Raw genomic sequence first — 15,471 nt, 5'->3', positions numbered from 1 at the left:
TTTGAGCATTACTTTACTAGCGTGTGAGACGAGTGCAATTGTGCAGTAGTTTGAGCATTCTTTCACGTTGCCTTTTTTTGGGATTGGGAGAGTCTACTGAAAAAAGCACTGGCAGAGGGATCAATACCACGAGAGAGGTCAGGGTTAATAATTTATGTTCTTTCTCATCTAAATAATAACAGAAATGAGGAGAGTTGTAGACAGAAAAGTCTGTAGACAGAAAAAAAAAAAAACAGAACTGTGGGCAAAAGGCAGTTAAGTGGGAGGAAGAGAAAGGGGAACCAGTGAAAGAGCAAGAGGAGAGAGTCATCAGACACAACCCAGGAATTATAGGGCCCCCAAAGAAGAACATACATGAGAAACCCTAGATTGTTCCACCTTCTCTGTGTTCAGTCCTGAACTACAGACCTGGAATAAGTGTTACTTTCACCCTGGTCTCACTTTTTTAATGAACCTGAAACTACCCAGAAAACTACTATTAGCCTAGCTAGTCCTCATAAACACCTAAAAGGAATCATTTGAAAACGGAACTCCCTTGCCCCAGCAAAATACTTAGAAAAGTAATGTAAATTATCTCCCTTACTTAAAATTTCATCAAAAAACAAGCCAGGAGATTTATAAATATTTACTCACTAAAGTAATAAAAGCCAACAGAAGTAAGAGTAAATTTATAAAACCAGACCAAACAAACTAAATTGACTCTGGGTTCTAGCTTCTAAAATTGTTTTCTTCTTTTAATTTGCTCTAATAAAATTATCCTTAAGATTCATGGAATAGAAAATGCCACACACTAAAAAATATATATATATATAAATATATATTTGAAACATTTTACATTGATTTATATCTATTTGCAACTACAGGAAATCACTTTACATTCCTGGGATTAGCACTGTGAGAGGCTTTTTAATTATTTAGAAAATATTTAGAAATTATTTTAAGTAAATCTTATTTATCCTATCTCTGAAGCATTTCATTTTCTGTGAAGTAGAAATAGGGTCTTACATATATTTATTAATATGATATATATAAGATTCATAATTAATTTAAATAGTAGAAAATAATTTATTAATTATTAATTATATAAAATATATTGATGAAAATTCACAAGCCAACTATGTGAATAGACTAATCTGAAACAATACCAAAAATGGCATTAGAAAAGTATTTTCCCATAAAATAACTAGAACATTATTCAGTTTCACTTCCACTTGCTCAGAAGCTGAAGTGACCTTTAAGTTCAATTTCTGGAAAATATCATTGATTAACATACTTGCTGCTTCCACTAGTTATATTTCAGAGAAGGGCCAAGAAGATGAGTCAACCTGAGACAAAGGTTTTCCTTGCATATTAGATTGCTTATATCTAGATGCAGGAGCTACCCATTTGTCCCTGGATTCTTCCTAAACTTACACCTTGGAAGATGCTTCGCTTGGGCAACTTTCTTCCATAAGTGCTATACTGCAGGTTCCTTCAAGATCCCCTGAGGCTCAACCTTTAGAGAGCAAGAATCCAGGGACCTCTTGGTAGCTAGATCATGGCAACAAGTTCAGCACCAGTACAGAGTCTAGAAAAAGTCCAGTCCTTGGGCATGAGACTGCACTACAAGAGATTGTCACTGGGCCAATTTCCAAATCCTCTAGTGGATGGAGAGTGAATTAGGTCATTCTGTTTTCTTTCACTCCTTATAAACGGGACTGAAATAGAATATTCTGAAACCACAAAGTAGTGAGAGCATTTAATAAGAAGTTTCAAGTGCAATAACTTGTTAGCAGAGTGCAGGGACAAGGTAGTGATCAAACAGGGGAAGGAGGCTGAGGGCAGGGGATTACAATGACAGTAGGCCCACATTGGAGGGCTAAAGAAATATCTGTGTACTGGGTAAAAAAAGTCAGAGGCAGGGGGATATGAAGGCTGTTGAACAAATCTGTGTTGTTTATTTGGGAATGGAGCACTTCAAGGAATGTGCAGTGTTATAAATCCAGTAGTAGATGGCCAAGGAATGGTGAACTGCTACAAAATAAACTTGGAAATTTAGATGGGGCACCAAAGGATTTTATTACTTGCTGTTTAGCTTCTATAAGCAGCTGCTGCTTCTGTGACAGCTAGTATTAAAGGGTTCCTTTTCCCTGGATTCTCTTTCACATCCCTATAGCATAGTCAGTCTCAGTATGCTGCAAATGATATTTCTTTAAACACACTATTGTGCAGAAGAAGGACATGGTAACAGTCAATCCTAAAATGTCATTCTCTTATCCAGGAATATACCTGAAGGAGGTCACCAAAGGACCTTTTTCTGAATGAGATTAATGGAATCCAACAGATAAGGAACAAGGCAGCAGAACAGCGTGGAGATGTGTGAAAATCTGATCTATATGTAATTTGCATCATCTTGTAAGGATAATGGAAAGATAACACACAGTATACTACAACATTTGATCGTCCTATATTAACCCATTTATATCTCACAATAATCCCATGAGACTAGTGCTTTCATGAACCCCAGTTAAAAGATGGGAAATGGACATAAAAAGGTCAATCACACAGTTCAGAGGTGACAGAACTAGGATCTGAATCCCAGCTGTCTGCTTCCATAGGGCATAACCTTAACCACAGCACCACATGTCCCCCCACACTTGAAAGCCTCAGTTTAAAGTTCCACTAATCAAAGACTCTTTCTGTTTCCAGAGTGATCTCCTTGTTACACATAATGCAGAACAATGAAGACTAACCCACAGGGGTCGTAGTGTTGTGGTGACGTACCTGGGACCTGAGAGAGAAGTTAGGGATGGAGATAATGCTCTGAGCATAATCTCCATAAAGATAAAAGAGGTTAAGGTGAGAGGATGACATCATTTAAAAAAAGGCTGCAGAGAGAAAAGGCCAAGACTATGAATAGGACTCTTTGTTTTTTGGATTTAATATCATAAGATTGATTTGACCCTTGATGATAATGAATTACAGTCACCTACTTCAGGGTTGCAGCCATGGTTTCTCATCTGTATTTTGTCAGTGACTCGTATAGTGCCCAGCATATAGCAGGCACTCATTAAATACTTCTTCAATTAAAGAAAAGATGAAAAGGGAATTCAAGATGGAAAGGCATCAAGAGTAATATGAATATGTGAAATAACCTTTACAATGAAGGAATGTGTGTGTGAAAATAACTTCATGAGAAATTATACATCTAAACTAGTTACAAGAGGAAAAAACAAAAAAGGGGTTCTGAATAGAATAATTTATATTCAAGTATTAGAGACTGAGTGAGTACTTATTACATACAAGACTTGGTGATATGCATGGAAGTATGGAGAAAAATGTTAAGGTAGCAACTAGTTGGTCATTATTCTTGAGAAACTTAGTCCAAGTAAGAGAGAAATAGTTATCGGAACTGAAAAAGATCTTACAGACAGGAGGGCAGAATTTAAGTGAAAAGCACTTTCTCAAGCAAGATTCAATGGCCGTACATGAGGGTACCTAGAGGAGTGGGCACTGGTTCAGGGCCAGGAGAAGTGATGGCAGTAAGAGGTAAACCTATCAAAGTGAAAGAAGAAATCAGCACAAAGTCCCAAGAGGAAAGAGTAGAGAAACTGTAAGCCTATGTGGTTGTTCCTAGTCTGCCCTCTTTATTAATTTAGGGAATTTACAAGACATTTTTGCTTTTGCTCATCTTAATATATCACCCACATAAAGCATACTTTTAAACCCTGTTTGTATAAAATAAAGTAATGGAAAAAAGAGAAATTCAAAATTGTCGTTTCTGATTATCAGAAATAACCAAAAGTTACAAAAATATAAAAGGAATGATTGGTAACCATCATGAAGATGTTTGATAAATTTTAAGGAAAAGCAGATCTGAATGCAATTCTAATTTTTAATGTCTCAAGTGAAAGTGCACAGGATATGAATGATAATTTCTTGTACTCTAAAAAGTTTTGAAATATGGATCAAAAGCACCATTTTCTGGAATGTGAAAAGGCCTATGTGATAATGACAAAACAAAAGAGCTCTAAGCAATCAACATCCAGAGACTTGGAGTAGGGTGAAGTAAGGAATCCCAGGATCTTAGCCCAAGCTCTCTGAAGGGTCTATTGAGTGCACATGTGTAAGCACAGCATTTCTCTTCTATGTAAGCTACTTCTGCCAAAAACTTGCCCTTTTAAAAACCTGAACAATGAAGACTCTCTGCCAAAACTCATCACAGTGTAGTCTAAGACAACAATCCCCACGGCGCTGAGAAATGTGAATCAAGTCAAAGAAAGGGAAATGTTATCCTCTCATCTGTATATCCAGTACAAATGCTTTTGAACAGCTGCTTTACAGGTGATAAAAGTCTTCATAAGTTGATACAATAATTTCTTGACTTATACTAATTTCCCATTTTATAAATATACATAACTCACCTTACACTATTTCATCATGCAAATACTTTTACAGATAGAACACTCTGGCTACTTCAACCTTCTACCAAACTGCTTGGAAAGCAACCTAACACCTCAATTCGATCATGATAAGGAAATATTTGAAGCTATGACAGAGGCCAGTGTGGCCAAAAGAGTGAATTTTGAATCAGAATATACGTGAAGGATAAAGTTAGTAAGTATACAATTTCACAACTGTTTTAAAAACCTGTCTTCTGATAAGGAGAGTCAAACCTCACAATTGATGAGATTTGAGATGATTATTTTCATCTGAAAAGATTTTTGGAAAATAGTACCCTAGTTATAATTATGTATTCATAAGTCATCAATTACTTGAAAATACATTGATAGGAAGTAAAAAAAGAGCCAATGATAGTCCACGCAAAAGCATAAATTTCACATCTCTATTATGCAAATTATGCAAACCATTTCTAAAGGTTTTGGTCAGAATTTGTATTTCTGCATTCTTATTTCTGAATGAGTTGAATTACCATAGGCAGGATCTCTCGTTTAAAAAATTGCATTCAATCCTTCCATGTAACAAAAATCAAAACCTTGTACCTAAGATTCCAATGAAGCCCAGAACACACTAGTCATATTTGACCTGGGTCTTTTTCAGACATTGTCCCTGAATCTCTGGAAGTTCAGGGGGGTATCACCAAAAAAAAAAAAAAAAAAAAGGCTCTTTAGCCACATATTCTGGGACTGGATTCCATGATTTTTCCCAAACAACTTCTTGAAATGTGTTTCTTTGTGTACTATGATTCATACAAACTAAAAACAAGACAAATAAAAAAAGCATGTTTAAACTTTTCAACCACTGTCACAGTAGAGCACAAATTCAACAGAAAGTTGACTACAAAGCACAGTCAGGTAATTATTAAATAATTATAAATATGATAAAAAATAAGATATTAGCATGTATAAAGGTGAAATGACAGGACTTTTGGTCCAACTATAAACAAGAGATTTCCCAGGTGGCACAGTGGTAAAGAATTAGCCTGCCAATGCAGGAGACACAGGTTTGATCTCTGGGTTGGGAAGATCCTCAGGAGCAGAAAACAGCACCCCACTCCAGTATTCTTGCCTGGAATATCCCATGGACAGAGAAGCCTGGGGGCCTATAGTCCATGAGGTCATAAAGAGTCAAGACATGACTGAGTGACTAAGCACATAAGCAAGAAAACTTACTAAAAGGGAAAAAAAAATCCTTGGACTTTCAAAACATATGCAACCATTTGTAACACAGAGAATAGAAGGAATAATGTGAATTTTATAATAGAAAGTATATATGTAAAGTGAGGGAAAGAATTGAAAACACACACACAGATAAAAATGGAAATGGCAACACATATCTACATTTCTGGAACATATATGAGTCTCAATTTCTAGGAATTTGAAGGGATATAAAAGCCTCCTTAGGTAACTTTTTAATTTTTAAAATAAGCAATGATATGTGTATTATACCTATAACATTTGATATGGAATAATCTTTAACATATTTAATGTAGTAGATGTCCTTGAGATTCAAAGAAGAGAAACAAGAACATAGTCATTGAGCCATTTTGGCAAGAATTTGAAAGCACAATCATCATGTAGAACTAAAGACATCTGGCACAAAATATGGATCTTGTCAATATCAATAAAATAGCAAAGACTAAAGTGTGAGTTGGTGATGGACAGGGAGGCCTGGCGTGCTGCGATTCATGGGGTCGCAAAGAATTGGACATGACTGAGCGACTGAACTGAACTGAACTGAAAGTGTGAAAAAAGTGTGCCTTCTCTTTTAATATTTAAGGCTGATTTATGGAACATGACTGATACATAGCTTTCTTTGCACGACATCTGATCACAATGGTGATATAAAATTTTTTATTAATCCAAGTAATACATTTTATTTAGAAAAATAAGTAATTACAAGAACACTTCATTCAAAATATGCATTTATTATGATGAGATCTATTATATTTAGCATCAATAGGAAAAAAACAGTGGAATAGTTCCACCTTGAACTAGGGGAATAAAGTAAGCATTTAATTGAACAACATTAACCTTTCTGACCAGAGAATGGTTCACCTTTTATATAGTTTCTCACCATGGTCAATCTATATGCTTTCAAGTATAATTTTTACAAATAGATGTTATTTTTCAGAATGGTTTTAGATGCACAAAAACTGAGAAAGTTTGTACAGAAAGTTTCCTTAGAACCCACATCCAGTTTTCCCTATTATTTTTACATCTACGATAGATAGAATGGACATTTGTTATAATGAATAAAATCAATATTGACATTTTGTTATTAACTAAAGTCCAAGTCTATTCTGATTTTCTTAGTGTTTATCTAATGTTCTTTTTCTTTCTGTGGGTCTCACCCAGAACACCACGTTACATTTAGTTCGTGTCTCTCTGACTTCTTGCTTATAACAGTTTCTCAGAGTTACTTTGGTTTTTTTATGATCTTGACCGGTTTGAGGAGTGCTGGTCAAATATATTGCAGACTGCCCCTCTTTCGGAATTTGTCTGATGTTTTTCTCATAGTTTTATTGGGGTTATAGAACATATAATAGAGAGGTTGAAAGGGGGAGTATTCCTTTCATCCTTCATACCAAAGGCACATACTACCAATATGCTTTAGGACTGTTGAGGTTGACCTTGATATGGTCTCTGCTCACCTTGTTTACTGTAAAGTACTCTTTCCCTTCCTTTCCATGCTGAGTACTCTTTGGAGGAAGTAACCACACACAGCTCATTTCAGAAGTAAGGAGTTATATGTTCCCCATCCTTGAGGGTCAGATACTTGCATAAACTATTTGAAGTTCTACTGGGTGGAATATTTGTCTGTTCTTTATTTATTCATCATTCATTTATATTAGCATGCCCCATGGATACGTATTTTATACCTTGGGTTATAATCAATAATAGTTTTTTGTTTTTGCTCAAATTATTCTACTGTTGGCCATTGGGAACTTTTTCAGCTGGTTCCTAGATCTCTTTGACATACCCCTATCATCGTGCATATTTGGTATGGTGAGAGTATGTGTGTTTGGGACACTTGTTTATTTTTTGGCACCAGATGATCCAGGCTCACATACATTTCCTGCCCCAGTCCTAGAATCAGTCATTTCTCTGAGAATCCCTGGTTCCTTTTATGGGACAGTAACGCTAGAAAATGAGATCTAGGCCCTAGCTGTCACATATAACATTTATTTTAAAAATAAATTTCATGTTTAACCTAAGAATTAACATATATATTTATGTGTAGCAGATTTATGGATAACTTTTTATTACATTTTCTTACTTTATGCTTATCTTATTTACTGATTTTTCAGTAATGATATGAATGTGTATCTGTAACGAAAATCATTAATATAAAAATAAAAGTTCTTTTAGATGTATACCCCATTTCAATAAGAAAACGCAAATTACTGTCAACTTCTACTGACCTTGTTTTCAGCACTGTAAGTAAACTGAGAATTTTGAGGGTTCCAAATAGTTCTCTGAAATGAAGTGTCACATTTCAAAATTGAGAGTGCTCCTCCAAGTAAAAAAAATAAAATTCATTTTTTATCTTAGAACACATTTCTTTCTTTCATAGAACAATTATTTCAGATATAAACAGCAAATATTTATCTGAAAGCAACAATAGCAAATACCAAAATGCAAGAAATGCCTGAATGTCATATTCATGGACTGGGCTTTAGAAGGAAAGAAAACAAAAAAGAAGTAAAAGCCTCACACTGATTTTATACATTCCATCAAAGAAAACAATTATTTAGGTATAATTTGAGATTAGGAAGTCATTAGGCATAGGTTCAGCTGTCAATATAATGTGTCTTAAAGGTTTCTATAGGACTATTTAACTTAAGAGGGTACTTTTTGTCTGGACATTGATTTTATGCAGTTCACACATGTTGATGTTAAAGACTTAGACTATACTATTTCTCTGTCTCTTCACTAACATAACTCCAGATAATATTTCTACTGAGAAATTGTATTAGTCTAATTTCTGCTAATCAAATATACTTGAAACTACATATATTTAACTTAGTTACTAGGTACCAGCTATATAGATTCTGGACCAGCTATATATTTCTGGACCAAATACAATACTATAATTTAAAAAGTACATAATTAATACAGGAAAATAAATTAGACATTTATCTGATGGTAGAGTAATAATATCACCTCTCTATATCTATACAACTTTATTTATTTTCCCTGAAAGTAATAATAGTATATTTCTTCTGCTCAGTAATCTAGACTTGTTTTACTTGACTTTGTTCTTAGTAGTTACGGCCCCATTTAATAATGCTTAATTCTATTTCATTAGAAAAATGCACCAAGTGTTCCCATTTTCCTATGATTTACTAGAACATACTTGAGATGTTGAAGTTACAACATAACATGTTGAAGTTATAGTATTATGTTAAATGCCCCACAGAAGAAACAAGGGACATAAAGTACGTCATTTCTAATTTCTGAAGCAGAAGACCCCATATATTTAAATGGATAACAGATTCAGAGAAACACAAACTCTTCTGTGAATACTTGATCACTTAATTCTACTTATTTTATACATTTTTATAGGAGGGTAATACATGTGGCTTACTGAGCATGGCAAAAGAATGAGCAAACTGTCTAAATTTACCAGCAAAAGATTAGAAGGTTGGTTAACGAAATCCTGGTTCATGACTATTAGAAATAATTAAACATTATTATTTACATGGAGATAAAAGATCATATGTTAATGATGATAAATTAAAAGTCACCAAAATCGTTTAAAATTTAAATATGAACAATCTATCTTATTACATATTCCAACTTTTTGAAACATTTAACTGTCTTGAATCATTTATATTTGTAAATGTCTAATAATTTAAGTATACCTCATTATTATTACTTAAATTTCAAAATAATTTCAAGGTGTTGCAGTTTCTTATCAGTGCATTTCTTGTTTGCAGTGAATTTGCTTTAGCTTTATATTTCTTGGGCTTCCCTGGTGGTTTAGCAGTAAAGAATCCACCTGCCAAGGCAGGAGACGTGGGTTCAATTCCTGAGTCAGTAAGGGCCCTGGAGAAGGAAACAGCAACCCACTCCAGTGTTCTTGCCTGGGAAATCCCATGGACAGAGAAGCCTGGCAGACTACAGTCCGTAGGATCACTAAGAGTCAGACACAACTTAGTAACTAAACAGCAACAACAACTTAAAGTTAAGGTGAAATAAGGTGGACACAGATGATGCAGATTCTCATTTCTTAATTGGATCCTTCTAAAAAATATAATAAATTCAAAAATAAAATAACTTTTTGTAATATGCAACCTTTTACTAAGTATTTTTATAAACCCTATTTCATATGATCATTACATTGCTCTTATATGTTATGCATTATGATAAAACACTACACATCTCAAACTTTTTTTTCTATGAAAGGTTAAAACTCATATAAAAGAGAAAACTCTCCTTTCTAAAATCTCAGAGAAAGTAAAGTATAAAAGCAAAAACCTTTTATAGGGGACAAAGTGACTCAAAATCGTTCTATTAACTGCTTGGTAATTAATTAGATTTCAATATTTGTTAAGTATCTAAATATGTTTAGCATTGTGCTAACCTACAGTTATAAAAAGTTAGAGAAGACAAATTCTAACTTCCAGGTCCTTTTGATCCAGTTAGGAATTATAAAGAAAATTGTAAGTAAACAAATGACTGAAAAACTCAGAATATTAGCTTAACAGGCAGGATGAAGATATAAAAATAAAAAGGAATTCTGGCCAAGATTTCCTAGAGTAAAGAAGTATTTTTTAACTAAGTTTTGAGGTAACAAGGTGTGGGATTAACAAATTTTTCCCATGGTCAGTCATTATTAATGTTATTACTACTTATTTCACAAATATGAATGTTTCTTTTTCCTTCAAGGAATATGTTATCAAGTCTTGAATTTATTGATTAATACTTTACTTAGGTTATCTATATAGCTCCAGGTACATATAAAAAGAATAGCTTTTCAAACAGAGCTATGGTTACTCATCTTTATTAAATAAATCATTTATTAATTGACAAGAATTCTATCCAAAAAACATGTATCACCAAATTATTATGTCTCCCAAACAGAACAGTAAAGTTCAGTCACATTTCTTTTCCATAATGAAGTTGTAACAAACAATCTGAAGACATACTAGTATTCATTAAATTACCACCCATTGGAACGTTTTCCCCTTGAGATTGATAAGTTGATATTCTAAATAATAAAAATGGGGATGACTTAAGCCAGTAACTCTGTCCAAGCAGAAAACAGAGGGCAATAGAGATACCTGCCAATTCCAGAGGACATTTTCAGATAATTTCAGGTCTGTGATAAACCTTTTGATAGTTAACAAATACCCATGTAATGCAAAAAGACCACAATAAGAGGAATAAGGCCTGAGCACCATGAAACATATAGTTTTAATTTAACTCCAACTCCAAACAATATATTTCCTACTTTTGGAAAAGATGTGAGAGCAATTCAGCCTGGTGACTCAAGTTCAAACCTATATTTAATGTGTTAGCCTGTCACTGGGAACAGTACATGTGCTTCCTCTGCCTTTGTAATTGTTTATATTCCAGACCCTCCCTGACACCAAAAATAATTCCCACTCCCACCCTTACCAGCTCCCTTCACACACAAAGGAGATTGAAAACACTCTTTAGCTTTGTGTATAATTTTCCCATGTAAAATTATAGAGCAAATTATCTAAGACTAAATACAAAGTCTGCAAAAAGGCAAAAGAAAAGATATAATTATTTCTTTACCTTTTACCCTTAGTTTCTACTGGTGTTGGTTATAGTTCTCTGAAAATTTCAAAACATTTTGCATAGCCAGGCATTTTTCCTTAATCTCCCCTCTCAGAGAGTCAGCAGGAAGGTATCAGGAGTCAAATGATTACTTCTTGCAAGTAAATGGGCCACAGACACAAAGGTGAAATGGTGGTGCCAAAATATGAAGTAAGTTTGTAGGTATCAGGTCATGAAAGCAGTGAGTAGACTAAGGAAAACTTCATTAACCTCAGAATTTTCTCAACACAGCCAAGGGGTTACTATTTGATAAAATGTTCCTTTTCATTCTGTTTTTCCTATATAAACATTATTAAATAATTCCCTATAAGGCACAATGACCTGTGTAAATATGAATTATTAATATCATGTACATAAGATTTCTGTTCTACACACTTGTTGTGGCCTATACCCATCTTCAACCCTGAATCCCATTTAAATTCTTGGGGTTTTTCCCTTGTAACTTATAATATACAGATACTGCATCAAACTGATCTTAGAAAGGTCCTTTAAGTGGCGTCATGGAAAGCTGCCTGAGTTCTTAAAAGGTGACCTACATCCAGGTAAAACAGTTCCAGTCTCAGCTCCACCTCTTACTAGCTTACATTTGAACAGAGCAGCTAACACCTTCACATCTCATTATTCCCATCTCTAAAAGGAAAGTGATTGCTTTGTTTACTCCCTTAACCACCAATAGCATTTTTAAGAATTATAATTTTTCTTAAAATTGAAAAAACCAAAATGGGACACCCCACATTTTTAACTGTTTTTTTTTTTTCTTTAAAAAGAAAAACTAACTAAACATGGCGAGTTCATGGCTTAATGAAGCATCTTTCCAAAGCATCACATTTTTTACCTACAGTTTAAATGCAATGCGTGCTAAGTTGCTTCGGTGCGTCAGACTCTTTGCGACCCTACGGACTGTAACCCTCCAGGCTTCTCTGTCCATGGGGATTCTTCAGACAAGAATACTGGAGTGGGTTGCCACGCCCTCCTCCACGGCATCTTCCAGACGCAGGGATCGAACCCTCCTCTCACAATTCCCGCATTAGCAGGCGGGTTCTTTACCACTAGCGCCACTTGGGAAGCCCTTAAATGCAATACTTGAACCCTTAGTTACTGGCTGTGAGGGAGAAAAAATCCGATCGTAGTAACCGTATCAAGGGGCAAGAGACCTTGCTGAGGTTTCAGAAAATGGCAGTCACACAATATAGGTTACTGACTGAAACTAATATAAAGCCTAATAAAACTGTGCGTACAAAAAAAAGAAAGAAAGAAACATACTGCTGTTGAGAATATTAATGGTGATAATGTACAAAATACCTAGGATGCAATGTGTTTGTCCCTTCCCTTTTCCACAAGCTTTCCACTTCATAAATGGGCAAATTCCATTTGAAATGTTGGCAGTCCAGATCAGTACCCTTTTATTGTCTCTCAGCTACCTCTTGACCCTATTCTTATCTCTTCCCACATCACCTTCCTGTACTTCCTGGCCTTTTCTCTTCCAGAGGCCAAGGCCTTTTCCCATCTCCCTGACCTGAACCATCACTTTGTAGCCTATCAGCGATAGCTTCTCTGGCCAGCTTTAGCTGCTAGTACAGGCCTCAGTGATTCTGAGGCGGGACAGAGTTAAAGTAACTGCTGGCTGGGGCTGCTCACACCCAACCCAGACCTTTCCTGCTCATCCTCCTAGCTGCCTGGCTCAGAACAGCAGGAGAAGCGAAGGCAACAGAGGAGTGATGACATGTGATTCTCTCCCTTCCCCACCCTTCACATTTTTCTTTCCACGTGCAGAACCCGGAAGGCTCTGACCGCTCTTGCCCCGACGGTTGCCATGGTTACACAATAGCAGCCCCGGCGGAGGGGGGTTTTCATCCAGTGTACCTCGCCCTCAACCCTTTTCATCCGTTAGGGACACCCCCCTCAACACACACCGACGGGAGGAGAATCATTCCGGCTAAATCTGACTTTTCGGTCCCCTCGCCCCTTCTCTGGCAAATGGCACTGACAGGCTAAGGAAGGATGGGAGGGGCTTTGGTGGGGAAAGAAGAGTCCTCGTAGAGACATTTGCCTTTCATTACCGCTTCACTCGGGTCTAAACAGCGGAAAGTTCGCCTATTTAACTTCAGTCTCGGTAACTTAGAATTGGCAACCTCAGCGGCCGCAGCTGCTGGGCGCGCGGCTCCGGTCCAGTCCCTTCGAGTCCAGCCTGGTCGCGGGAGCGCGGCGCCTCCTTCTTCTCCTGTCAGGTCCCCTCCGCGCGCCGGGAAGCAAGCAAATCAACTCAGCCCACGAGGTTGAACTAGGTCGTGAGGGAAGGAGAATCAGCTGATGCCGAAAACTGCCCGGGCGCTTCCAGGGCGGGCCATTAGCGCATGAACTCCGGGCGCGCGGGGAGGGGTTGGGGAACACACCGCGGGGTTAAATCAGCCGGGTTAAACTCCTGGCAGGAGTCGAATCCGGGCCTTTTCTGAGCGAGCACAGCCGAGGCTACCGGGGGATGCCCGGCTCCCTCAAGAATGCGTTTGGCAAGAACCGCTTATCCCAGTCAGCCAGCTTTGAGGCTGGTGTCTGCTTCCAACTTTGCCCTCCGAGTCTGGGAAGATGCAAGCTCCCGTCAGAAGGAGCGTCACGGTTCCCTCACAGAGTAAAAGGCGTCGCCCATCCGTCCCCAAAAGCACCACAACACAAACAACCGCCACGGTCTCCCCGTCCCCTCCCCCGACCCGTCGGGAAAGCAGCGAGCGAGGGCGCAGCCGCCCCAGGTCAAGTCCTCCTCAGACGGTCCCCACCGACGCGTCTGCGGATGAACCTGCAGCCGGCGGAGCCAGGGGGCACGTTCCGAAGCGCTCCCGGCCGCCAGCGTCCCGGAGGGAGCGAGAGAACGAGAGAAGTTCCCGGGCGCGTCCGGGAAGAAAACTTTTGCCCGGCTCGGGCTGAGGAGACTGCGGCGGTGGTGGCGAGTGTGGGGGCTGCGTCCGCCGCCACGCTGTCCCTGTGCCGCGCGCCCGAACCGTCCGCGCCTCAGCGCCGGATTCTCCGTCTGGCCCCCGGCGCACCCACTCCTGTCAGCTCCGGAGAGCTCTATCCGTCCCATAACGTTCTGTACCTCCCAGCCACTCGGCATCCTCACTTCAGACCCTCGGCCACCCCCGAATCCAGTCACCCCCTACTGAACGCCCCGGTCCCCAGCGAACCCTCCCACAGGAGCAGCAGGTGACCCGAAATCTGCCTTACCTGCCGCGACCTCTTCTCTCCCTCCCTCGGTGCCCGCTGTCTCTTCAGGAAGAGAGGAAGGGGATGCAGGCGGTGCGCGAGCGAGGCGGCGACCCGGGACACCGGTGCGACCTCCTCTGAGCCGCAGCGCTGGCTGAGCCGCCGAGCCGCGGGCGGCCCTGGTGGAGCGAGGAGGCTGCGGCCGCTGAGGACTGGCCGGGAGGCAGGGGGCGCTGCTGACCCCCAAGCGCCCTGCCGGAGCGGCGCGGAGCCAGGCACCAGCTGGAGCTGAGCGGAGGCGAGGGTGGCGAGGAAAGGCACTCTCGGGGCGGGAGGCCGGCTTTTAAGTTTGTGGTGTGACCGCAGCAGCTGTCCCGGGAGAGACTCAGTCTTTCTAAAAAGAGGATGCTGAAAACGCCGGGGATTACCTCTCCCCTTCCGATCTCCTCCCCTAGCCCTTGGCCCCCCCTTCTCAGTGCGCACGCCAGTCCTCCCCAGCGTGCAGAAGTCCATCCCCGTCGGCGCGCGGGCTGTCAGCAGCGTGGATTAAATGTAGCCCCAGCCGCGCTGGGGGATGTTTTTCCGGTCAGGGCACTGTGTACGTAAAGGAACTTCTGATGTTTGAGCCCTCGCCTCCGTGAATTTAGGGCCTGTTTATTGTATACCATGAAGTCTCCAAAGACTCCCTGCGGAAGAAACAGGACAAACCTTGTCTCAGAAACTCTAGGACTCTTAAAAGAGTACCTGTGTTCCAGTCTGTAAAATTACGATCTACTGTTCCTGTTAGTGGCCTTGAAAGATGAGCGACAGCAATCAGCCCACCAATAAAGGGTTGGCACCAAGCAGAAGGAAAACAACACACACACACAAACACACACACACACACACACACAGAAAGTGAAGTCTTTTTCCTCTTTACCTCATATCAGACCAACAGAGTTATGTCACTTACTCCTGTCTTACTTTCCCTTTGTAGATTTGTACACACCTTGGTCACGCAATAGAAAACTTGGAAGTGCATGAG

At 39.1% G+C, this 15,471-nt stretch overlaps 1 protein-coding gene across 1 annotated transcript in view; it reads right to left on the bottom strand.

The window, feature by feature from the left end:
- The window catches only part of SEMA3D (semaphorin 3D), a 232,699-nt gene extending 217,856 nt beyond the window's left edge, over positions 1-14,843 (bottom strand). The window contains exon 1 of the mRNA XM_015095240.4: positions 14,469-14,843. The gene's annotated coding sequence lies outside the window, so the exon portion shown is untranslated. The remainder of the gene's footprint in view (positions 1-14,468) is intronic.
- Between the last annotated feature and the right edge of the window lie 628 nt (positions 14,844-15,471).

The sequence above is a fragment of the Ovis aries genome, chromosome 4, assembly GCF_016772045.2.
Source record: "Ovis aries strain OAR_USU_Benz2616 breed Rambouillet chromosome 4, ARS-UI_Ramb_v3.0, whole genome shotgun sequence".
Classification (NCBI taxonomy): Eukaryota; Metazoa; Chordata; class Mammalia; order Artiodactyla; family Bovidae; genus Ovis; species Ovis aries.
The sequence above is the reverse complement of the archived record's forward strand: the minus strand, read 5'-3'. Positions and strand labels throughout refer to the sequence as shown.